Here is a 27,450-nt window from a genome sequence, read left to right on the forward strand (position 1 = left end):
CCTTTATTCACATTATAAATGTGAGGGCAGAAAACAACAAACCAAGGAATGCATGCTGCAGTTATTCAAACAGAGGCTGAAGTAAATGTGAATGTCAAATGTGTTAGTTAATTTAACAAATGTCTCCCCCTCTCCTTCTCTCTCTCTCTTTCTCCCTGGTAGTGCTGTCTAGTTACACAATCTAGAGAACATCATATTATCTGCAAGCACAACAAAAGAAGTATGCCTCTTAATGGGAAAGAGTGCACTTTTGACACGGTGACCTCATCCGTGTGTTGCAATGAAGAAGTTTGTGGTAAAAGTGGAATAAGGGGATTTTCCCATGACTAGAAGCTGATATAATGTATCTGTTCATGGAGCTATACGTACCTGATATTGGGACCAAACACACACACACACATGTTCCCCATGATGAGAAGTTAGATAGAGAAAGAGAGATGGAGACAGAAGCAGCAACAGTATTTTTCTGGGACACGTAAGGCCATCTGTACGGCGTTTTATGCTCTGTATAATAAAGTACTTGCTAAAGAGAACAAGAAGAGGTAGGTGAGTAGAATGAAAATTAAGACATAACTGGATGAGGGTGGCTTACTAAGTCTCCACCTTGGGGATGGAATGTTTTTGACAATACTTTCTTGCTGCACTATTCAAATGGCATGCTAATGAAATGTTGTAAACCAAGATAAATACAGACATTTGCAGTTAACCATGTGATAGAAAAATAAAATGTCACTAAATAATAATTTCACCTACAGCTGTAGTGGAACCCATGACACTATGCAAAAACATCAGTCTACAGACAGGGAAATTATCTGAATATACTACATAGGAAGTTGCAGTTCATTACATCCAGCAGCCTAAGAACTGTTGCAGTAACTGTTTCACAGAGGTGCCTTTAGTCTGCCTTTATTCTGCATTCCCATAGCACAGTGGTTTTAAACACATTTGCATGAAACTAACAGGACTACTGCATATTAAATTAAAATCTTAAGATTTTGCCATAGAAGTTAAACAGCATTCGCCGCCACTCAGCATTGCTGAGTGATGCCAACCTCCGCTCAAATGGTAATGACAAAAAGTGAAGTTTTTTTGATGGGCCATTTCTGGCCATGCATGTTATGTGTAATTCTGTTATTTGACCAGATTAAACTCTTCAAGAGAAACCTTGACGAGTGGATGGGTAACAGAAAATACACCCCTGGGATCAATTTATTGGCTCTTCTTGACAGAGGCTCAGTTAATTAATCAATGGGGCGGCGAAAGCTGACACACTCTGGCTAGGCTTATAAATGTGCAAAAGCAAATATTCCACAAGACAAGCTACTCAGAAAAAACAAAAAGAAGGCAGGCAATGGTAGTTTGAACTGTTTATATAGAAAAATAAGTGCTTTCGTCAAGTAACATACACTCAACTTAATCAGATAAACATTAGAATAATACAGACCATTTTATACAAAATTAAAACAAAATTAAAACAATATTACATGTTTAATTCCCTCCCTGCTCCATCTATCAACTAATAACATCCGATTAATTATTTAAAGCTATATTTTCCATTATGCTATGGAAGATAGGTTATGTTGATTACATTCATAACACAAACTGACTTTACATAAGCATTTGATATCTTTCAACCACAATTAGTTATATTATATATATTTTTATGTGGACACAAAGGAACCAGAAAATAAAAAGTAGGTAGTGGTTACCATATTTCCTACTTGTTATTAACGTTTAAGGCTTCTCAATTTCAATACACAACCAAGGGAACATATTTCATAAATGCTTTTCATAAATCCTTTGCACATTAAACTATTATTGTAAAGAGCATTGTTGGTATTTGCTTTGTTAATAACATATAGGTGTTCATAAATGTGCTTCCTAAAGTTACGATCTGTTTTTCCTACATAGAAATTACCACAAGTAATACATAAGGCAATATAAATAATGCCCTTAGTATCACAATTGCCCCTTTTTAACAGAATTTTAAACGTTATGTGTTCTAAAGCTATGAACTGATCTTCCATAATGTAAATAATCAATTAACATAATTTGCAATAGATGGCAATATAAAAGGTTATCTATTATTCAAGTTAATTGTTCTGATGAAGTCTCCTTGTTCAGAGATGAAAGAACTTAACCTGGTGTTTGTGACATTAAAATTGTTTCATTTCATATTTGGCTCTTTCGGATTTTTGGACTTTTTATCCACTGGACATTACTTGTGTTTTACACTGGTATTAGCACAGTCGTGTGGTGCCAGTTACTTTGCCCAGGATGGCTTAATTTAATAGTAGTCTTGTTTGAGTTGTTTATGTGTTACACTGCTTTTTGGTTTGTTTACAGTATAATATTATTTATTTATTTTATTTATTTATTTATTTAAATTTGTTGACCGGGATTGTCCGACTGGACGTAGGTCCATTTTCAGCGGAGGCCCGGGGAGAAAAGCTCCACAGTTAAAATAAACAGACAGTAGTTACATTGGATTACATAGCAATCAACAATTTAACATAGCAATTACTTACAACATATTTACAGATGAAGAACATAGTACATCAGTAGACAACTAGAATCTTTATCTGTGAAGTACATAACAGACATTAACAAATGTTACAATGAGAAGTTCCTGCTGTATAATAAGTACTAGGCTTATGAGCATCTGAGCTTGCTATAATCAAGGTAGTTAGTGGAGTGGAAAGAAAGGTAGTGATTGGATGGGGTGGGTGATATTAGAGTGGGAGTTGCAAGGGCATAGCCAGCATGTTTTAGGTGCTTTTAGTAAAGTTTTGAAGTGGGTGCATGATGGTACGGAGGTAATTGTGGGTGGAAGGGAGTTCCATAATTTGGCTATGGTGCAAGAGAATAGTGCTTCACCAGCAGAGTTATTGGCTTTAGTGATCTGCAAGTGATTTTTGTTGCTGGATCTTAGTGGTCTGGTGGTGCGATAGGGTTGGAGTAGATTCTGGAGGGATGGGACATTTAGTGGATGATTTACTAGTTTGTGGGTGAGTGATAGTTGATACCACTGAAGGAGGTGAGGGAGTTCAAGCCAACCCAGTTCAGCAAGTGAGAGACAGTGGTGACTACGGTAGGATGCCCCTGTGGCGAATTTGGCGATTTTGTTGTAGCAGGTCTCTAGCTTGTTTAGATCGCATTGCCTTAGGTTGGTATATATTGGAGAGGCATAAAGTAGGGTGGAGATAAGGTGGGAATTTGCTATTGAAATCTTTGCTGCTTTGGTGAGAAATTGCTTATTTCTGTATAATGCTCCTAGTTTTTTGTGGACTTTTTTATGGTCATGGATATGTGAATGTCAAATTTTAGTTTACTGTCTATTTCCACTCCTAGCAATTTGGTGTGTTCAGTTGGGTATATAGTGGTGTTGTCTTTTGCTGTGATGTTAAAGTGAGAGTTGTTTTGAGTATGTTTGCTGGGTTGGAAGATGAGTAGTTTAGTTTTGTTTGGGTTGAGTATTAATTGGGCATCGGATAACCAGGTTTCAACAGAGGAAAAGGCTTCATGTGTGACTTTTTGCAGTTTTGGTAGGGACTGGGCTGAGCAGATGATGATTGAGTCATCTGCATATTGTATGAGTGTGCCATGTTTGGTGGCAGAGGCTAGATTATTGGTGTAAACAGAAAAGAGTAGGGGTCCAAGGATGGATCCTTGGGGAACCCCTATGGAGACAGGTAGTTGTGGAGATATGTCATTCTGCCATACAACGGATTGTTGGCGGTCAGACAGGTAACACTGAAACCAGTTGGTGACTGATTGTGAGAAAGATAGGTTATTGAGGACAGAGATAAGTTGTTTGTGTGGGACCATGTCAAATGCATTAGATAGGTCTAGGAAAGTAGCAGAGGGGAGATAGCCATTATTTTTATGCTGAAGGATAGTGTTAGTAAAGGAGAGTAAGGCAGTGGTGGTGCCATGGTTTGGTTGGAAACTATGCTGAGTACTGGAAAGGAGGTTGTTAGTAAGGAGGTAGTCTGAGACCTGAGAGTGTATGCATCTCTCTAGTATTTTGGAGAGTGGAGAGAGAATAGCTATGGGGCGGTTATTGGTTAGTTCTGTGGAGGGTCCGCCTTTGTGGAGGGGAATTATATGTGATACTTTCCACAGTGTGGGAATGTAACTTTCTGACAGAGATCGGTTAATTAATATGGATACTGGGTAGGCCAGAGCATCAGCTGTGATTTGTAGGTATTCACTTGGGAGGTTGTCTGCTGCTAATTTGGTGGGATTAGGTTTAGTTTTTTATGTTGGAGGTAGGTACAGGAGAAAAAGAGAAGGCAGTTGGGAGATTACTAGTTGAAGGTGTGGGTTGGAGGGGAGGGGGGGTTGTGTTGTTTAACTAGTGATAGTATGGTTTGGGTGAAGTGTGTGTTGAATGAAGTAGCAATATTTTCTGAGGAGTGAGGGATGTTAGGAGGAGGGGTACTGACTTTACCTGGGTGGAGGATGGAGTTTATGGAGGACCAGAATTGTTTGGGGCTGTGTTGTGAGGAGTCTAGGGCAGACTGGTAGTATTGGAATTTGTCCTGTTTTATTAGCTTTTTGACTCTATTACGTAGTTCTAGGAATTTCTGTCTATTTGAGGGGGTTTTGGTTTTGCGCCAGTGCTCCCAGGCTTTATCCCTATTTTTCATTTCTGACTTAGTGGTTTTCTGCAGCCAAGGGGAGGGTTGTGCTTTGTTTCTGGAAAATCTTATGGGGGCATGGTAATTAAGGATGTTCAGGAAGGTAGTATTAAAAAATTCAACTGCGTCATCTAGACTGAGGTACTTTAGAGGATGCCAGTTACATTCTTTGAGGGATGAGATGAATGTGAGTGGGTTAAAGTTTAGTTTTTTACGTATTTGACGGTAGATGACAGGTTTAGCTTGGTATAGGTATTTTTGAGTAGGAATGTTGGGGAGTGATCACTGAGGCTATCTGATAAGCAGCCTGTTATATATGACTGGGGGCTCTTACTGACTAGTATCCAATCCAGGGTAGTGTGCTTGCTGGAGTTTTTATTTATCCTGGTTGGCGACTGGACTAGTTGGGTGAAGCCATGAAGGTTTACATGATGGGTTGGATGGTTGCCAGAACAGGATTGTCAGTCAATATTGAAATCACCTAAAATGATAGTTTCTTAGGGGAGATGGTGGGTAGACCAGCTGAGGAGGTTTTCTAGTGGAGGGATGTTTTGGCCAGGTGGGAAGTAGCATCCAATTATGTTGATGGTTTTGTTTTGGTTTATTTTGAGGTTGGTATATATTATTTCTTCATTGCCTATTTGTGAAGCTGATGATTTTAAGATCTGGAACTTTAAATGCTGTTTAAATATTATAGCTACACCACCTCTTTTTTTGTTTAGCCGGTCTACTCTTAGTATGCCGTAACCTGTAGGGAGTATTTGCTCACTGGTAATGTGAGGTTTTAGCCAGGTTTCTGTCAGGATGACTATATCTGGGGAGTACAAGTCTATGGTGGCATGGAGTTCATGGACTTTGTTGGATATACTTCTAATATTTAGGCTTAGTAGAAGGAAGTCACTTGGCTTTCTATTGGCTGTAATATGGGAGAAGTTGTGGTTTCTAGTCTGATTGTGAGGACTGGGGTTGGAGATGGTAGGGCCAGGGTTGGGGTGGATGTCTCCACTTAGGGCTAGTTTTGATATGCATGAGGTTATTAGTTTTCTCAGTTTTTGAATGTGTTTGTTTATAAGGGAAACTTTATGATTGTGCTCTGTGGGTAATAGTTATAGTGGGAGGGTTACTATGTTAAGTTATAGGGATGCTTTATGTTTGAGTAATATAGTTGGTAGAATATGTGGGGGTGCATAGGGATGGTTCTTGAGCTGGTGGGAGGGGAGCTGAGTGAGGGTGAGACATGAGTGGTGGTGTGAGTAGTAGTACAGTGGTAATAAAGAAAAAACATTGGCTCATGAGGTCCATCTTGTACTTCTTCATATCACTAAAGTGGTGACAACATTGCTTTTCAGTGTGGGATGCCAATTACACTGAAGACAGGCTTGGCCAAGCTATTCCAAACCTCAGTCTTATACTGAGACCCAGTATGTAGACTCTGGCTTTAGTGGTTCATGAGGAGTGCCACAAAAATCATGAACTCCACAACATGCCACCTTTGTTGCCTAAATGGAACACCATCCTTATCACCATCCATGTCTGCAGCAGTTGAGTTAGAAATATTGGCCTAAACTGATGCCATATTCAGATATTCTGTTTAACAGCTTGTAAGCAAAGATGTACAACCTTGGCAGCTGCAGTTACACAACTGGAAGTACAGCAATGACTTGACAAGTTGGCACTGAGTACATCAAAAAGTAGAGAAGGTGATAAAATGGCAGTGGGATTTTTGGCCATGTGTGATGCTTAACTATTGACACATATACCAGTGTTAAATACTGAAAAACTGTATGGTGTTTGCTATAATCATGGTTGTTTGGAGGAAAAATGGCATGACCTGCAACATATTGGGCTACTGGGACTTACACACTAAGATTGACTAGTACCACCTAGAAATCAAACCCATGATAAAAAAATAATAAACTGTTAAACTTTGCTTATCAGCTGTCATTGCCACAGCAGAACGTATTTTTAACATGGTGATCAGAGTTACACAAATGTAAGAATGAACAAATATATATTTCAGAGATGCCAGTATGTCTGTGACTTTAGTTATGGAACTGAATGTCAATACAAAAGGCAGTATTTCTGTTTATATTTGCATTTCAGATGCATGCAGTTTTATATCTTGAGTAATACATGGTGGGTTAGGTCACATACATACTTCACAAGACATACTGTCATAAACACATACGTACGTGATGAGCCATAAGAATTGTAACAAAACTATTGTTCACATCATACCTTTGCATGTGTATTCTACATGAAATATCATCATTGACATGTTTAACAATTTACACCCATTATATTGGGCTTCTATAGCAAGCAGTAATGATACATTTGTTGCAATAAATACAGTCATGATACTCATGCAAGTGCATTTACTGTGATATTCCTAATCAAAATGTTATAAAAACTGGCATCCTGTCTCTCTCTCTGTAAAACTGTGAACTGGATTCAAACCTTGCACCAGCTGTCCACTTTTTAAGCTCACTTCACATACAGCTTGTGCCACAGAGATCATTACTTGACAGGTGGAATTTATCAAATGTAAACTATGACAAATACTGACGTATGAATTCTTTCTCCAGCATGTATGACACATATGTCCACATTACTTATGTTACCATTTTTGTGCTAGCACCCTGTAACAAAATTCATATCTTACAACATCCATAGCACATATTAGTAATGAAAAGAGGTGAGTTTACAACAAATGCACCCATGTACCATATATTCACACAGACTATAGGTAAGATACTTAGCATGTATACATATACAACACTGGGTGTCAATAGTTATTTTGAATCCAGTAATAAAAGCATTTCTATAAACAGGATTTGAACCTTGCATCACTTGTCTTATCTCTTTATATTCCCTTCACCTACACATTGTGCCACAGAGATAGCTACCTAACATGCATTATATATTTACTTAGTACTATCCAAATTGCTGGCATCTATTCTCTAGCAACAGGCTTGTTTACCCTACAGAAAGCAGCCCAAATTAAAATGTTCACATTTTTCCTAAGGCAGCACACTGTAGTTTACTGCTGTAGTCTGTTTTCAGTACAGAGTGTGCAATGCCAAATGGCATGCAAACAATGAAGAGAAAGGGAGAAAATGTTTTACTGAAATAGAGGAAACACTATGAAATGAGTAGTTAAAATGTGCAGTTCTAATATTTCATCAAATTTGTGTTTCACATGAACAGATGCTCCTTAAACATCATTATGTTCACACAAACTACTATCTTTTGATTAGAACCCCAGGACAACAGGGCATTCCTAAGACACACTTGAGATTCTTATCAGTATGTGCCACACAGGCATACTTAATAATGTGAAGATAAAAAGAAGGTTACTTATATTCCAGATGTGACATAGTATCGGATTGATGTTACATGTACAACAGAACCAAGTTCTGACCTTTGTCCTGTGCTATCTGCAATTAGATGTATAGATAACTATAATACTGGCAACAGGGAAAATAATCCTTCCTCACACAATATAAAATAAAAAATTAAAGACTGCAGCTCTTTTCTTCTCTTTATTTTACAAACATCATTCCCTTCTCTGTGCTTCCCAAACAAGACTGCTATGTGCTTTGCCGTGCAGTTAATATACGTTTCCGTGAGAAATCTACACCTTAGAATTGCAGACAAAATGTACTGAAAGGCAGAAGCTGTTGTCATAAACAATTCGTATAAAACTTAGGAATGTTGTTCTAATAAGTAAGTCAATGTAGTCACAATTTTTTGTAAGCCCCTTCTCCCTGACCCAGTATAGGTAAGTGTACATCAAAGACACCTTACTTTGAAAACCTGATTGATACTGCAGTTAGACTAATCATTCACACTTGCAAGCACTTGGCAAGTAATGCTTCTCGGTGCTCATCCTTGCAGAAGCAACTACCTTCTGGATTTAAGTATCTTTGCTTTTTTTTTCACTTGAAATAGCTTCTGTAGCTTACCTTGAACTAGCCTGAACTGTTTTTTAACTGATTGCTGCATTATTTTAAAATCTGCACTTAAAGTTACATTTTAGTCGAATTTGATCGAAAGTTTGCTTGTTTGTTTGTTTAATTTAACTGTGGAGGCTGCCCACTAAAGTGTGCTAGCCTGTGTAACTAATTTATCACTGTTTCTGCATTTTCTGTGTGTTTCTACCAAAAAAACAAAAAAACAAAAAATAATCCTTGTTTTCCCACCTTCCTCGACTAGTTTAGACCAGTTTACAGGCATTGCTGTATTCTGGGCTGTGGTGTAGTTCCTGTGTTGTCCATTACCTTACTTGGATAGAAGGAAGTTTCTTTGCTCACCAGTGGGAGTGGGGAGCCTTGAGCAGCCTACCTGTCCTTGGGGGAAGTGACCTCAGCACAAGAAGCTGTAGTAATTGGTTGTTTGGGACCATTTCCAACTCTTTTGTAGTTCACTATTTAAAATCCGCCTCTGGGCGTTTTTTTCTGGCTATACTGCTCAGACAAGCTCCACGTGGGTTTACAGAGTGGTCCTAGCAGCAGGGAACTCAGAAAAGCGACTACCTTCTGGATTTAAGTATCTTTGCTTTTTTTTCACTTGAAATAGCTTCTGTAGCTTACCTTGAACTAGACTGAACTGTTTTTTAACTGATTGCTGCATTATTTTAAAATTTGCACTTAAAGTTACATTTTAGTCGAATTTGATCAAAAGTTTGCTTGTTTGTTTGTTTAATTTAACTGTGGAGGCTGTCCACTAAAGTGTGCTAGCCCGTGTAACTAATGTATCACTGTTTCTGCATTTTCTGTGTGTTTATACCAAAAAAACAAAAAAACAAAAAAATAATCCTTGTTTTCCCGCCTTCCTCGACTAGTTTAGACCAGTTTACAGGCATTGCTGTATTCTGGGCTGTGGTGTAGTTCCTGTGTTGTCCATTACCTTACTTGGATAGAAGGAAGTTTCTTTGCTCACCAGTGGGAGTGGGGAGCCTTGAGCAGCCTACCTGTCCTTGGGGGAAGTGACCTCAGCACAAGAAGCTGTAGTAATTGATTGTTTGGGACCATTTCCAGCTCTTTTGTAGTTCACTGTTTAAAATCCGCCTCTGGGTGTTTTTTTCTGGCTATACTGCTCAGACAAGCTCCACGTGGGTTTACAGAGTGGTCCTAGCAGCAGGGAACTCAGAAAAGTGACTACCTTCTGGATCTAAGTATCTTTGCTTTTTTTCACTTGAAATAGCTTCTGTAGCTTACCTTGAACTAGCCTGAATTAGAAGTTATGTACCTACCATAACGTTCCATGTTAGTTGTCTTCTCTCGCCTTCTTTCTTGCTGGATGGGTTCGGAGCCGATCCTCGGCTCCGACTCGGCACTTGCTTTAGCTTAGGAACTCCTTTTACCAGCTCGAGGCAACCCTATATCCCATGATGCAAGGCGGAACTACCTCAGATCTCGTTTGGTAGCTAACCTACCCTGCTAAAGACTATCCTAACATAATTAGGAACACAAGTTCCTAATAGAAGTCCTCATATGAAGGCTCCGGAGGAATCAACCTAATAGAAACTCTTCAAGATCTGTCCAGGCCAGGGGGAAGGAGGGAGGGCCAGAAAGAAGGCGAGAAGACAACTAACATGGAGCGTTATGGTAGGTACATAACTTCTAAATGTTAAGTTGTCAATCTCTTCATTCTTGCTGGATGGGACCGCGTCCCTAGCACCTGTATCCCGGGTGGCTCAATGGAACAGACTCTTGAGAACTGTGGAAACAAAACTGGCCCTATCTCTGGAGGCCAAGTCCAACTTGTAATGAGAGACAAAGGTATGGGGCGTAGCCCAAGTAGCTGCTGCACAAATGGTATCAATGGGTAGTCTATCCTGAAAAGCTGCAGAAGTGGATAGACTCCTGGTTGAGTGTGATTTTGGCTTAGAAGATAGCTGTTTGCCTCTGAGAGAGTACACATAGGAAATAGTGGAAGTCAACCATCTGGATAAGGTCACTTTAGATACTGGAAGACCTATCCTGTTTTCTGCATAGGAGACAAATAATTGGTCCGATTTTCTGAATTGTTTAGTTCTATGCAAATAGTACCTGAGCTGGCAATGGACATCCAAAAATGCAGTTTCTGTTCAGCTCTGTCGGAATAGTTTGGGAAAAAGACTGGTAGGTCTATAGATTGGTTAATGTTGGTTTGAGATACGACTTTGGGGAGAAAGGAAGGGTTAGTTCTTAATGATACCCTGTCCTTATGAAAAACCAAATAAGGGGAGCGAATGCAGAGAGCTTGAATCTCGGAAACCCTTCTTGCAGAAGTGACAGCCAGTAAAAATATAGTTTTCCAGGTCAATACCTTCAAAGACCATGAAGCAGACGGTTCGAAGGGAGGTAGTATCAAGGATGCCAACATTAAGTTTAGATCCCATTGCGGAGGAGGATGCTTTATAGGTGGTTTTAGGAGGAAAACTCCTCTCAGAAAGGCCTTGCATAACCTATGAGACATAATGTTATTGTCATGCAGGCCAACATGATACTTAGAAATAGCAGCCAGTTGTACTTTGACTGTAGATGACGAGGATCCTGAATGAAAAACCTCCAGGAAATCTAAAACCGAATGTACAGGAGCAGTAAAGGGGTCAATATTTCTGGAATTAGCCCAAATAGAAAAAGCGCCACTTGCTAGCATAAACAGTCCTAGTGGGCGACTTCAAGGAAGACACTAAAATGTCTCTGACTGAGTCGAAATCATCGGTAGCCTGGCTAGGGTAGGAAGTGGAGCAACCAAGCAGTGAGGTTGAGAGAATGAATGGCCCGGTGCTGCTGACCCGATTGGTGGATCAAGAGATCCGGAAATGGGTCCAGATGCCAGGGCTGCACCAGAAGGTGACGATGCAGAGACGGAAACCAAATTTGTCGAGGCCAATATGGGGCAATGAGGATCAACTTGGCTCTCAAAACGGTGGCTTTCTGAATGACTTGTGGAATCAAGGGAAAAGGAGGAAAAGCGTACAGAAGTCCCGGGCCAATCCTGGGTTAGAGAGTCTCTCAGGGGTTGGCCTGGAAGGGAAAGAGAGTGAAGAAATCGGGCACTTGTTGTTTTGAGGAGTAGCAAAAGATCGCAACAAGGAGTGCCCCACTTCAGAAAAATCTGATCCACTACAGATTGATTGAGAGACCACTCGTGAGGCATCAGAATGGATCTGCTCAGCCTGTCCGCTAATAGGTTGGACCTGCGGGATGTGCGTTGCTATCAGAAACCGCTGAGAAGAGATCGCCCATTGCCAAAGTCTGAGAGCTTCTCGACATAACGGATAGGACCTGGTCCGCCCTGTTTGTTGATGTACCAGACTACGGACATGTTGTCCGTCTGTACTGCAATAGTCCCGTGGGAAGAAAGTCGTTGAGGGCTTGCAACGTTAAAAGCACTGCTCTCATCTCCAGGACATTTATGTGCAGATGGTATTCTATGGGTTGCCACGTCCGTGGACCATCCTGCCCTGATAATGCCCCCACCCGATCAGAGAGGCATCCGTAGTGACTGTGGCAACTGGAGGAGGGGAATAAAGGGTCGGCCCTGATGAAGAAGAGGGAAGATATCCACCAGTTCAGATGAGCTCGCACGACTGTGTTACCAAGACTTCGTGCCTCATCGGAGACTGTGGTACGACCACTGCGTGAATAGCATCCACTGCAGAAGACGCATGTGGAAGCGAGCCAGTGGTAGAAGAACAATGGCGCAGCCATAAGACCTAGAACCTTCAGTATAAATCTGGCTTTGATCTTGTTGCATTGCAAAAGAAGCGAGCAATTTTGGATGTCCAGAATTCTTTGATCTGTTAGTCTGGCTAACATTTTGACGGTGTTTAATTCTGCCTATAAAGGTGATAGATTGGCAAGGCAGCAGAGAAGATTTTTGAAATTTACTGAAATTCCCAAACTCCTGCAAAGCGTAGAGTGTAGTCTCTGGACTGAAGAAGCTGACACTTGGTGGTGGCGGAGGAGCCAGTCGTCCAAATAGGGAAACACCTGGAATCCTTGACGTCTCAGATGAGCTGTGACCACTGCCATGCATTTGGTAAACACTCTGGGGGCTGAAGTGAGGCCAAAGGGCAGTGCTCTGAATTGGTAATGACTGGTCCCTAGCCGAAAGCGGAGAAACCTTCTGGAGCATCTGTGAATCTTTATGTGATAGTACGCATCCTGAAGGTCTATAGAGCACATCCAGTTGTCCTTGCCCAGAAAGGGCAGAATGGACTGAAGCGTGACCATCCGGAATCTTGCCTTCTTGACAAATCTGTTTAGATTGCTCAGGTCTAATATTGGTCTCCAATCTCCCGTCCTTTTGGGGACCAAAAAGAATCTCGAGTAGACGCTGGATCCTACCTGGTCTGCTGGCACAGTCTGGACGGCTCTTTTTCTTAGGAGCTTTGAAACCTCCTGTTCTGCCAAATCCCTTTGACCGGGTGAGATGTCTGGAAGGGATTGAAGAGGTACGGGAAACCTTTCGAAGGGGATTTTGTAACCCTCGGATATGATCGACTGTACCCACATCTCTTGAGATAGGGATTGCCAGGCTACTGGGTACAGCGAAATCCTTCCCCCGACTGCCTCCAAGGGTGGACAGTCGGGCAACACCTCAGGGGTGCTGAAAGGGCTTCTCAGGAAGAGACTCCCTGTTGCCCTGGTTCTGAGGACCCCCCTGCCTCTAGGGCGGCATCTATTATTGTTACCCCCTCTGCCTCTGGGGTAAACTGACCACGTGTGTCCGGTGTAGCTCCTTGGGCTTTACGGAACCACATCTTCCCCCCCTTCTGACCCTTGGGGTATGGTCTAGAAGGAGTGGAAAACTGGACTCCAATGGCAGAAAGAGTTTTACCGTCCTGCTCACACCTGGTCAAGGTATCCTTCACCTGAGGTCCGAACAAAGCCGAACCATCAAAGGGGGTATTAGTGAAGGATGCCTTAAAGGGGTCCACAAAATTACAAAGCCGCATCCAGGCTTGGCGTCTAAGAGCAACTCCTGTGCCTGCGGCCCTGCTCGCTCCATCGGCCGCATAGGATATGAGCCGCATGGAGGAGTTAGATATGGAATTCAGGATTGCAAGCTGCGAGGCAATCTTTTCCTGAGCCCCAGCAGCAGAAGGATCCTGGACTACTTCACCCAGTTCCTTGAGAACATCTCGTTGAAGCCTGGTGAAGTGACAAAGATAATTCAGCGAACGCATAGCAAAGGTCGCTGAAGAAAACATCCGCTTTCCATACCTGTCCATGGTCCTAGAATCCTTGTTAGGAGGATGGACAGGTACTGAAGGATCCGCCAGCTCCTTCTTAGTGGCCGCCGCCACCACCATAGCATGCACAGAGACACCCTTGGAAAGGAACTGTTTGTCCGAAGGGGCCGTGATGAATTTGGATGGTCTCCTGGGGACAGGTTCCACAGAATCTGGAGTTACCACGCCTTCCGAGCCACTACCTGCATCAGTGGGTCGAAGGCGGAGACACCAGGAGGTGGAGGGTCGGGATCCAAAGCCTCCAGGTATACCGACTCATCCTCGGAGGGGTCAATGGAGGGCCAATTCCCCTCTGTTTGAGGAGCTCAAGGATGTCTGAAAAGGAGACATCCTCAGAGGGGGATCGTGGGGAACCCTCCGACTCATCTAAGTCGGTATCAGATGTAGTAGACTCAGGGGAGTCTGTGTGTTTCCTCTTACACGTCCTCTTCCCAGGGGGTTCCCCTGCAGGATCAGGAGAAACCTCGGAAGAGGAGGAAATTCCCAATGGGGAAACCTGGGGCGATGGATCCCTGGGCCTGAGAGCAAGAGGCTGGCAAGAGGCGTCTGCAGGTACTGATGAGGGAGGAGCTAGAGGGATGGACCATTGACCAGGCTCAGAGGCCAGGACACTCCTCATCACCTCAAAGGCTCCCCTCCCCGGGAGGCCGGAATATCCCCGCTCCGAGGAAACAGGAATGCCCGGCTCCACTGAGAGGGTAGGCTCCGAGGCCGATGTCGGCGCTGAGCTTACCAAAGCCGAAGCCCCGAGAGGGAGAGCGGGGTCGGACAAGGGTCCGATGCCACTAGCCCCCTCGGAGCCGACAAGGGAAACCCGACGACGGATCCCTCCAAGGAAGGTCTCAAGGAGGAGATCGGAGCCGAGGATGACGGAGCCGAAGGATGTATCGGCTCCGGCACCGAAATAGTCACTGTCCCGAGAAGCTCCGGCTCCAAACTGCGATGTGGAGTCGGAGGAGGAAGTTCAAGGGGTAAGGCTATAGCTGAAGTCTGATGAGACGGGCTATGGAGCATTTGAGCCAGTGCCTGAGACTTCAACAGCCTGCTTACCACCCTCTCCAAGTCATGGTCAGACAGCCTGGAAGATCTCGAAGATCGGCTCCGATGGCTCCGCTCCGACAAAAGAGGAGACCCGGGCCAGTGGATACTCAGTAACGAAGGGGACCGAGATCTCTTCGGGACGGAGCCATCGGGCGAAGTCCCCTGAACTCCAGATGGAGCCGAAGGTTTCTCGGCTCCGATGCTGGATAAAGTGTCGGCTCCAGCCGGAGCCAACAAGGCTACAGTAGATAAGGTATCGGAGCCAGCCGGCACCGCACCCACTACCGAGGCAGATACACGGTTCCAGCGGGCTGATCTCGGCTCCGGAGCGGAGCCACCGGAGGAGGCTTAGATACTGAAGCCTGAGCCTTCGGTGGCTTAGAAGGTTTCCCAGACCCTGCCTTCGAGGGAGAACCTTCTGGTTTAAGTAAGCCACGGAGGATAAGTTTGTTCCTCCTTTCCTGCAGGACTCTCTGGCTAAAAGAGTGACACAAAGCACAGGAGTCCTGCAGGTGCAAAGGCCCCAGGCAATAAACACAAGAAGTGTGACCGTCTGTCAGAGACATTTTCTGACAGCACGAGTCACACTTCTTGAAGCCTGAGACCTTGCCTTCCCTAGACATATCCTAGGTGGAAGAGACACAGACAAACCCCAACAAACACACAAATTAATCCACTACACACAACACACAGGAAGGGATTAACACTGGGGTTTAAGGCCTAACTAAAACTTTTACACTAAGGTTTAAAAGGAAGTTATAAAAGTTAGAAAAATAAGGGAATAGGGTGGGCTGTAATCACTACAGACTACACTATGACTAAAAAAGGGAAAATAAAAATACTAACTAAGCTTTTCTTTCTTTTACAAGAAATTCACTTACCTCTGCTGGTAAAGGAGACCTCTTTCGCTAAGCGGCAAACGAGATCTGGGGTAGTTCCGCCTTGCATCATGGGATATAGGGTTGCCTCGAGCTGGTAAAAGGAGTTCCTAAGCTAAAGCAAGTGCCGAGTCGGAGCCGATCCAGCAAGAATGAAGGCGAGATTGACAACTTAACATCTGTTTTTTAACTGATTGCTGCATTATTTTAAAATCTGCACTTAAAGTTACATTTTAGTCGAATTTGATCAAAGGTTTGCTTGTTTGTTTGTTTAATTTAACTGTGGAGGCTGTCCACTAAAGTGTGCTAGCCTGTGTAACTAATTTATCACTGTTTCTGCATTTTTTGTGTGTTTCTACCAAAAAAACAAAAAAACAAAAAAATAATCCTTGTTTTCCCACCTTCCTCTACTAGTTTAGACCAGTTTACAGGCATTGCTGTATTCTGGGCTGTGGTGTAGTTCCTGTGTTGTCCATTACCTTACTTGGATAGAAGGAAGTTTCTTTGCTCACCAGTGGGAGTGGGGAGCCTTGAGCAGCCTACCTGTCTTTGGGGGAAGTGACCTCAGCACAAGAAGCTGTAGTAATTGGTTGTTTGGGACCATTTCCAGCTCTTTTGTAGTTCACTGTTTAAAATCCGCCTCTGGGCATTTTTTTCTGGCTATACTGCTCAGACAAGCTCCACGTGGGTTTACAGAGTGGTCCTAGCAGGAGGGAACTCTGAAAAGCGACTACCTTCTGGATTTATGTATCTTTGCTTTTTTTCACTTGAAATAGCTTCTGTAGCTTACCTTGAACTAGCCTGAACTGTTATTTAACTGATTGCTGCATTATTTTAAAATCTGCACTTAAAGTTACATTTTAGTCGAATTTGATCGAAAGTTTGCTTGTTTGTTTGTTTAATTTAACTGTGGAGGCTGCCCACTAAAGTGTGCTATCCTGTGTAACTAATTTATCACTGTTTCTGCATGTTCTGTGTGTTTCTACCAAAAAAAAAAAAAAAAAAATCCTTGTTTTCCCACCTTCCTCGACTAGTTTAGACCAGTTTACAGGCATTGCTGTATTCTGGGCTGTGGTGTAGTTCCTGTGTTGTCCATTACCTTACTTGGATAGAAGGAAGTTTCTTTGCTCACCAGTGGGAGTGGGGAGCCTTGAGCAGCCTACCTGTCCTTGGGGGAAGTGACCTCAGCACAAGAAGCTGTAGTAATTGGTTGTTTGGGACCATTTCCAGCTCTTTTGTAGTTCACTGTTTAAAATCCGCGTTTGCATGGCTTTGCACGGTCGTACACATAGCGCAGCGCCGGTTAAACAAGGTTAAACTTTTTCTGGCTCCGCCAAGTCTGTTCTTCAAATTTTCCCTTAAGGAAGCTCTACTCTTAGTATAGCCAGACTACTTACTGTATTATAAACCTAGCACTTGTTCTCAATACTTCTCTACAAAGTAAGCACACTCGTACTAAGTAAAGCACTACATCTACTTACCACCCCTGTGAATACCCACTTCCCTTATAGGTATACCACTTCCTTATACTGTTCTAGCATGTCGAGTGGTAGATTACTGGCGTCGTTTCCAGTTCAGCTGGTCAATCTGGGCATCTTGAGACAATGCTACAATTGTCTCATGTACACAGACAACCCTCTCCTCCTCCCAACAAACACAAATACATGTGAGAGATGCAACTATATAGCCAAACTGGTGGCTGAACTCTCTCAACTCAGGGCTGGCATGACCAGACAGGAGGAGATGGCAACCACACACACACAACAATCCCAGTCCCACATAGACCTACCACAACTGCAAACCAAACACATAAAAACACAAAGACATACTCGGAGGCTCTAATAAAAAACTTACCAAAACAACAGAGGCTCCCAAAACAGACATCCAAAAATCCACCACCTCAAAACAAAACACATGCAACACATACTTCAATAAATCAGTGTGTCGACCAATCGAGGCCCTTAAGGCCAAACACCTTGCCTGATACACTAGTAATAGGTGACTCCATAGTCAGACACACTGATATCCCACTGACCAGGCTGAACAAGGAGAAGGTGACTGTGAGCTGTCTATCGGGAGCTAGGATCCGCCACATAACACACGCACTCAGGTCACTCCAAAGCAAGTACAAATATGACTCCGTCATTGTCCATGCTGGTGTGAATGACCTGAGACGTACCTCCCTGGACTACATGAAAAGAGACATAGAGGAGCTCTCCGATTATGTAGCCCAGGCTGGTATGACCCTGACCCTGAGCAGCATCTTGCCCTCACCAAGAATGATACCACAATACAAAGACAAGATGATCAGCTTTAACAATTGGCTCAAGTACTGGTGTCATTCTAAGGGGATCCAATGTCTGTCTGCCTGGGATGATATGTTGGACAAGCCACACTGCTTCTCAAGGGATGGCTTACACCTGTCACCACTGGGCTTCCGGATATTGGCTAAGGCTCTTGCCACCCCCATAGTGCCTTTTTTAGGCAAGGCTCAAAAGACAAACCCACCTCCTTAGAAAACAAAAATGGAAAAAAACTAAGGGTAATGCTGCTCAATGCCAGAAGTCTAAATCTCAAGATGCAGGCACTTGATGCACTCCTCAGCATGGAGAACATTGATGCCTGTGCAGTAACTGAAACCTGGGTCAAGGCTCCTGAGAGCACCCCAGCGCTACCAGGCTATACCTTGTATCATGCTTTTCGGCCCCAAAACCCAGGCCGAACCACAAAGGGAGGGGGAGTGTCCATATTCATAAAGGACACCCACACCTCCAGGTTAGTAGCAACACATGAAGCATCAGAGACCATACAGGTGCAACTAACCATAGGCAAAACTGCTGTACAACTGGTAGCATGTTACAGACCACCCTCCCAATCTCAAGAACCCCACTCAGCCTTCCTGAAGACATTGGAGGATATGAATGTATCACAAAATACCATCATACTGGGAGACTTCAACTACCCAAACATAGATTGGGTACATTATTCTAGCCCTAATACCCTAGCCCAAAGGTTCCTGGAATTCATAAATTCAAATGCACTGGAACAACTAGTCATCTCTCCCACTAGGGGAGATAATATACTACACCTGATCATCACAAACATGGGGACAAAATGCTCCACACGGCAAGGATACCCCTCACTAGTGAGATCTGGCCACAAACTAATCACCCTGGATATACATATCCCACCTCCACCCCAGCACAAAAGACCACAGTGAAAAACTTCTCAAAAGCAGACTTCACTCTTCTTAAGACTGAGATGGTATCCTTTAAGCCCACTGTGCCAGTGGATACCACATCCCACAATGCCGAATCCTTCACAAATGCTTTCTATGGACATCTCCAAGAATGCATGGATCATGCAATCCCAAACAAATCCAAGTCCCTCTCCACCAAATGTAAGTGTCCTGTCTGGTGGACCTCAGCCATAAACAAATTGTATAACAAAAGAAGGAAGCTACTGCACGTCAGAGTGAAATCCCATGAAGGGAAGACATCTCTGATCAACATTAGCAGAAAACTACGTTCTCTCGTAAAAACATCCAAGGCAAACTTTGAGAGAAAAATCGCTAAGGACACTAAAGATAACCACAAAGCCTTCTTCAGCTATGTTAGAAACCCATGGAAACCCTCAGATATGCTCAGAGTTGGTTCACAGTAACAAAAAATACACTGAACCCACAGATGTTGCTAACATTCTGGCTGACAGGTTCAGTGCAAATTTCTCACCCCCTTCACCCCCAAAAGAAGAAATACTTATCCCTGCTGAATGTAATCTCCCTGTCATCTCAGATGTCCAAGTGAGAACCGCCCTAAACAAAGCAAAAAACACAGCATCAATGGGACCTGACGGTATCCCGGGGTGCGTGTTACGTGAACTCCAAGAGGAGCTAAACCCACACATAAAAATGCTATTTAACCTTAGCCTTACTTCGGGATATGTACCTGAACACTGGCGTACAGCAACAGTGGTCCCACTCCACAAGGGGGGGTGCCTCTACAGACCCTGGAAACTACCGCCCCATAAGCTTGACTAGCCTGGTCTGCAAAGCTATGGAAAGAATCATTATGGAACTCATAAACGGAGACATAGGGGACCTACAGACGCTTGACCCCACCCAGTTCGGCTTTGTAAAGGGCAGATCCTGCCTTTTAAACCTGGTTGACTTTTTTCGAAACAGTCACTAGAGCCATTGATGAGGGCAAAGCAGTCCATACAGCATACCTGGACTTGGCTAAGGCCTTCAACACAATACCCCACTCAGGCATCATAGATAAGCTAAACAGCTTAAAAGTAAACCCTTATGTCACTAGATGGGTTGCAAACTGGCTAAAGGACAGAACCCATAAAGTTAAAATCGCTGGAGCAATGTCAGACTCAAAGCCAGTCACAAGTGGTGTCCCACAGGGATCTGTCCTGGGACCCCTCTTGTTCGTCATTTATTTCTCAGATGTTAAAGCAAACATGGGAGGGCTGTGGCTGACAAAGTTCGCAGATGACTACAAACTGGGCGCCATAGTCGATACACCAGCAGATACACACATCCTACCAAAAGGCCTCACTGAAACGGACAACTTGTGCCGTAGTCACGGCCTTAAACTAAATGCCAAAAAATGTATAGTCATCCCTTTTGGAAAAAACAAAGTACCCACAAATTATCACATAGACAGCAACCCACTGAGTACGGAAAAAGTAATCAGAGACCTAGGGACCCAAGTAGACAGCGACCTCTCATTTGACACCCACGTTGCTAAAGTGGTTAGAAAAACATTCTACCTTGCACACCTCATCATGAAGGGTTTCACATCCAGATCCAAGGATGTCATTGTACCCCTATATTCCTCCCTCATCAGACCCATGATTGAGTACAATGCCCCATTTGGTATGTACCTCACCCGGCACTTGCAACAGCTGGAGAGACCACAAAAGTACCTCACCAAAAGGATCAAGGGTCTCCAACATATGTCTTATTCTGCCAGACTAAAGAAACTTCAGCTCTTTTCAGTAGCATACCGGCTGCTCAGAGGTGATCTCTGCCTGACGTACAAGGCCATGTCCAATCAGGATCTGATGGACATGCTCCACCTCAAAAAATCCAAATCCATCAGGACCACGAGAGCTAAAGACTTAAACCTCAGCACAAGTATGAATAGGACATGCTGGAGGGATAGATTCATAACTCAGAGGCTTCCCATGCTTTGGAACAGGACCCCAGTTCATATTAGGCAGAGCCCCTCACTGACTCTCTTCAAGAGAAATCTTGATGAGTGGATGGGAGATCATAAGTTTACCCCAGGGGTCACATCTGTGTCACTGCTAGACAGGGGCACAGTAAACTAATTCTATTATATAAGGGGACCTTCACTGTGTCACTACTAGACAGAGGCACAGTATTCTAGATTTATTCTGTACATTTTTGTACCATTTCATGGGGTGGCAAAAGCCACATCACTATGACTAGGCTTACAAATGCCCCAGGGCAGATAGCCTAGTACTATACTATGAAACTATAAAACTATGTGCATGAAATCATGTATATCCTTACAAAATGTTTACATTTCCTGCACTTAATGCAGATTTTCGAATTTGTATATGCTAATGAGTTCACACCTCATTTGCATACTCACAGTTGCATGATGGATGGATGCATTCATATATATTATTTTTGGTTTACTAATCAAGTCTTTTTTAATTAAGCATTTTTGCTTTAATATTATGTTTCCTCTCATACAGGGATAAGGTGCTCAATATATCTCCACCCAATAAACTGCCATACACTGACACTGTGAACGATATGGTCAGTTAGGCCATATGTCACCATGAGTCATTGTTATCAGAGAGAGGTAGGGGTGACAAGTCGTACCATGACTGTATTTGGGAGCAGGTAGTGAATGATATTAATGAAGTAGGAAGCCATGGGTGTGCATATTCCAAAATAAGATATAGGGCCATTTATGTGATTAGGCTGGCCAGATGTTAATTGCCTGCAAATGTATGGCTACAGGGGGTGGTCATCTTAATAAGCCACCATTGACTGAAACAAAGGAGTTCATGTTCACTGTCAGAGATCCAGACAGCTCAGCATGTTCATAGAGAATCCTTGATTTTGGAAATGACAGGGAAGACAACCCAAGTGTGTCTACTACTTAAATTCAAGGTATGCTATATAAATAAATAATTGTCACTGTATATGTTTATATATACATGTGTGTGTGTGTGTGTGTGTGTGTGTATGTGTGTGTTTATACATCTATATTTATATATATATATATATATATATATATATATATATATATATATATGTATATCTATATATATCAGTATCTATGTATCTATATATCAGTATCTATATATCTATATATCTATATATATATATATATATATATATATATATATATATATATAAACATACACACACACACACACACACACACACACACACACACACATGCAGATTTATATATTTATATATATATATATATATATATATATATATATCTGTACACACACACACACATATATATATATATATATATATATATATATATATATATATATACATACACACACACACACACACATATACTCTATATATATATATATATATGTGTGTGTGTGTGTGTGTGTAAATATATATATATATATGTATATATATATATATATATATACACTGAGACAGAGACTTATGAGGAGAGAAGAGATTCTAGTGTGTTACCGTTCTTATACACATATACATCTAAAACGTTCATACCCAGTTCAGACTTAGTCATCTTAAATTTTAAAAAAATTGTGGTTCCATCAAGGTACTTTACAAAATCATTTAATTCCATCGTATTACCTCCCCACAATAAAAAACAATCATCTACAAACCGTTTATAAAATCTCACTTTCGAATTTAACCCATTATTTCCATTAAGAATTGCCTTTTTCTCCCATTCATACAAAACTATATTGGCATAAGTGTTAGATGTATATGTGCATAAGAACGGTAACACACTAGAATCCACCATATATAAAAAAGAAATAGATGCCTCTAGGTATCTTAATAAGAAAAGCATGCATGCACCACATACCTTTAAAGGCATAGTGAAAGCTCAATTGATAAGAGCTAGAAATTGAACATCCTAGATATTAAATTTGAGGAACAAGTAAAGGAAATGAAGCAGGATTTCCACAATAGTGGTTATTCAGAATCCAAATAAATAAGGAATATGAAGATGTTAAAAAAGAGAGACCTAATAAGTATAAACCTATACTTAGTGGGGGATTACAGGGTGAGGATAAACAAAAAAAGGGGAAGAGAAAGTGAGATATCTTACTACTTACAATCTGAACACAAGGACTATATGTAATATAGTTGAGAAGAACTGGCCCATTTTGTTGGCAATGCCAGAAATTAAATCAATAGTGGGAGATAGACCCCTATATGCATATAGGAATTCTGAAACACTTAAACAGAAGCCCTGTTATAAAGATTTTAAACAGATGAATAAATTAAAGCAAAAAAGAATAGGTACAATTAAGTGCTATAATTGCAAATGCTGTGAAGACCTATTTGAAGGTGAACATAGATTTATACACCCCACTAGTAAAGAGGTTTATAATATTAATGCTTTAACTTACTGTAATATAATGCAAGTGGTTTACTTAGCCACCTGTAATAACTGTACATCATTCTATGTAGGAAAAACTACACGGAGGTTAAAGGATAGAATTATAGAACATAAGTCAGAAATAAGAAGAAAGTTATTGACAAATGCTTTAAGTAAACATATCATAGAAGAGGGTGAAAATCATAAGCTTAGCTTTAGAGTTATGTCACATGTAGAAATGGGAGTGAGAAAGGGAGACATGAACAATATGTTGGAATTAAAAGAATATGAGTGGATAATTAGGTTACAAGCAGATGTGAAACCAGGCTTAAATAATGCTGTTAGCCTTAAACCAGTTTTATTAAAAAAACAAAGAGAAAGGCTCTGAAAAAAAATTTTTTTATAACAAACAATGTCTACAATTTGATAGGATGGTATTATTTTAGACAATGGTTTTAAATTAAGATATGAGTGTAATGTAATTTAAATTAACATATGGTTTTTAGAAGTGTTTGATGTATTGAAATTTATTGTTGTAGTATATCTTTTTAAGTAATTAAGCTGGCTATATCATGTGATTAGTTGATTCCTCTATTTAAAGTTTTGTAAATTAATTGTTTAATATGTACTGATGAAGGGTGTATTCCCGAAAGCTTTACCACATTAAACCTTTGGTGTGCTAAGTTGCTGTTTCTCTGCAATTCGTTTTTATACAGTATTACCAAAGTTATTTTATTCATATTTCTGACACAGCCAGTATGCCTATACCTAGCCATGACATAGACACCTCAGATATTGGGCAGGTTGAGGGTGACAGTTAATTAGAGTTGAGTGGTTACTCCAGTTGCAGAATTGTGTGATTCTTCCCATAACCCTCCTAAGGGCAAGGTGCCACACAAGTTGGTTATTAGAGGTGCTTGGAGGAGGCCTGCTGTCCACTCTGCTTCTGATGTTGGCTTGTCAGTAGGTGCCACATGATATATTTGTAGGACTTTCATGGAGGCACAGACATGTTTCACAAGGACCTCAGAAGAGATAGTGCGAGTACTAAACATTGTGCACTTTGATGTGTGGGACAGCCTGAACTGTGTAGATGAATCCCTGGAAAGGATGAATAACACACTGGATCAGGCAGTGTCTGTAATGGAATGTCTGATGGGGAGGATCAGTATCCATGTGGTCATAGAACTGCTACAGCATCTGATGTTAGCCAATGTGCCCTTGAAAGATCTATGTCATGTGGTGCCACTAGTTTCACTGCTCCATCAGTAATTGCAGTGTCCACACCCAGACATAGTAGACCACTTGGTCATGGCCCTGGAAGTAGTTGTGAAGACAGCTCATCGAGCAGACATCACTCGCATTCAGGTAGCACCCTAAATTACAACCAGGGCCAAGAGATAGATCTCATGGTTGAGGGCAACGATGCAGAACTGACTAGTCACCATGCATGGCTTAACCTGTCTGACATGCCAGGACATAGTGCTAGCACAGTGCTTGATTGTGTTCATGTAGACACACACACATTCAACAAATACTTATCTAAGCAATACTGTTAACTGCTAAACATATCTTGTGCAAATTGGATACTTAATGAATAAATTTTTGTTTTGATATCACACACTCACTTCTTTAGTGTCAGGCTTGCCCTCTTGTCCTCCCTCACCTTGTGCAAGTGATAACTATGCCCTGCCTGTTGCACATTTCTTTGTGACTTCAGGTTGCATGTATGCCTGATGCACAGATTAGCTAGTTATTGCTTGCTTACTCAAAACCTTCCTTTAACGTAAATGTGTTGTAGAATAAATGTTTCAATAACAGTTCATAATCAGTTGTGAACGATTGCTTCTGTAATTGTTGCTACTCACTGTATTTCTGTTACTGTTGTTATTCATGCAGTCAAAGCAGATGTTTACCTCTTGCTCACTATTATACTTGTACAAATGATGTTACCCTTCAGCTGCTCACTAGTTTATTTACAATGGCCAACTGAGAAGTGTGATTCACATTACTGGGCAAATTCCATAGCTGTTACTGTCATTACTGTACACTTGGGACATGTGTCACTTCATAGCTGTTACTGTCATTTCTGTACACTTGGGACATGTGTCACTTCATAGCTGTTACTGTCATTACTGTACACTTGGGACATGTGTCACTTCATAGCTGTTACTGTCATTACTGTACACTTGGGACATGTGTCACTTCATAGCTATTACTGTCATTACTGTACACTTGGGACATGTGTCACTTCATAGCTGTTACTGTCATTACTGTACACTTGGGACATGTGCCACTTCATAGCTGTTACTGTCATTACTGTACACTTGGGACATGTGTCACTTCATAATTGTTACTGTCATTACTGTACACTTGGGACGTGTCACTTCATAGCTGTTACTGTCATTACTGTACACTTGGGACATGTGTCACTTCATAGCTGTTACTGTCATTACTGTACACTTGGGACATGTGTCACTTCATAGCTGTTACTGTCATTACTGTACACTTGGGACATGTGTCACTTCATAGCTGTTACTGTCATTACTGTATGCTTGGGACATGTGCCACTTCATAGCTGTTACTGTCATTACTGTACACTTGGGACATGTGTCACTTTAGTAACATATGTGCTTTTGCATAACACAGTAATCAGTTATATAACAGTATTGTTTTTCCTATACAGGTTCTAGACTAACCTTATTAATACTACAGATACAAAATGTCTGTCTTATGGGGTTGTCTCTGTCTGTTGCTAGTAGGCTACAACCATTAAATGGTTAAGAAAAGGTTGTGCATTTTTGCAGGCTTCTGTTTTAATATTTGTACGTGTTAAGGCTTTTACTCTTTCTTTTAGGTAATCATTGTGTTTGTGTATGTGTGTGGGTGTGTGTATGTGTGTGTGTGCATGTGTGTGTATTATCCTTTGCGTCTTAGCTATAGCCATGGCATATTGTGCAGGACTATGTCTGCTGACAGCATCTATGGATTTTGGTTCCCTCAATCTCCTCATATGTATTTGCTGCAACTGGAGGCCCTACATGTGGTCCTGCCTCTAGTTGTCCTTGTTGAAGCTGTCACCTGAGAATGATATTGTGCAACATAGTGAAGATTGTAAGTATTTTACCACAGGTGGCTGATTCGTACTACAGGGCACTTTCTGAGGTGTCTAAGCACTGGAACCTTGATTGGAGCAACCCAAATATATGTTCTATGATATTCCTAATTTGGCTGTGGGCATCATAGCATCCTTGCTCGGTGTGGTTGTGTGGGTTTCTCATGGGGGTCATGAGCTATGGTTCTTGGGCATAACCTATATCCCTCACTGGATACCCTTGTGGAAAGTCACCCCTGACAAACCTTGTATACAGCTCACAGATGTGTCATGTGTGCAAGTCATGGAAACTGCCTGGGTTACCTGCACAAACAATATAGATGATACCATGAGCATTACAAACAGTTTATACAGTTATATCATTTTCCTTTTAAGTATCTCCTTCCCTGTTTATCAGGTGGGGCTTTTAATTTTATGTGTGGGCAATTTATAGCACCAAAACTTCTGGGAAGTGTACCATTGCATTAAATAGCTCCATGGTTCTTGCTCTCTCCTGTGGGTTGTGTGGGAAACATATGTGCTCCCTTGAATGCTGTAGCATTGCATTTAGAAAGTGATATAATATTCTGAAAACTGAGACCCATGACACCCCTAGTATATTCCTTCTCAGTCTCTATAAAGTGCCTGTAGGTAGTATACATAAAGGGACACATACCATTGGTTCCATTGGAATGGGTTCTCCAAGATTTCACTGGGACCTAAGGTGCGGATGGCAGATGTTGCATATTTCATTTAGTGTTTTCCTGTCCACCAAGTTTCAACCTACAATTTCTCTGTCATGAAGTCTATGCCAAATCAAACATGATCTAAACACCCTTCTTCTTGGATGAAGTCAGGCAGCAGCACCTTGTATTAAAGTCTGTTGTACATACAGGTTAATGACAGCAGCAGTACCTTGTATTAAAGCCTGTTGCACATACAGGTTAAT

Source organism: Protopterus annectens, chromosome 8.part1 (genome assembly GCF_019279795.1).
Source record: "Protopterus annectens isolate FY-2018-M chromosome 8.part1, PAN1.0, whole genome shotgun sequence".
NCBI classification, from domain to species: domain Eukaryota; kingdom Metazoa; phylum Chordata; order Ceratodontiformes; family Protopteridae; genus Protopterus; species Protopterus annectens.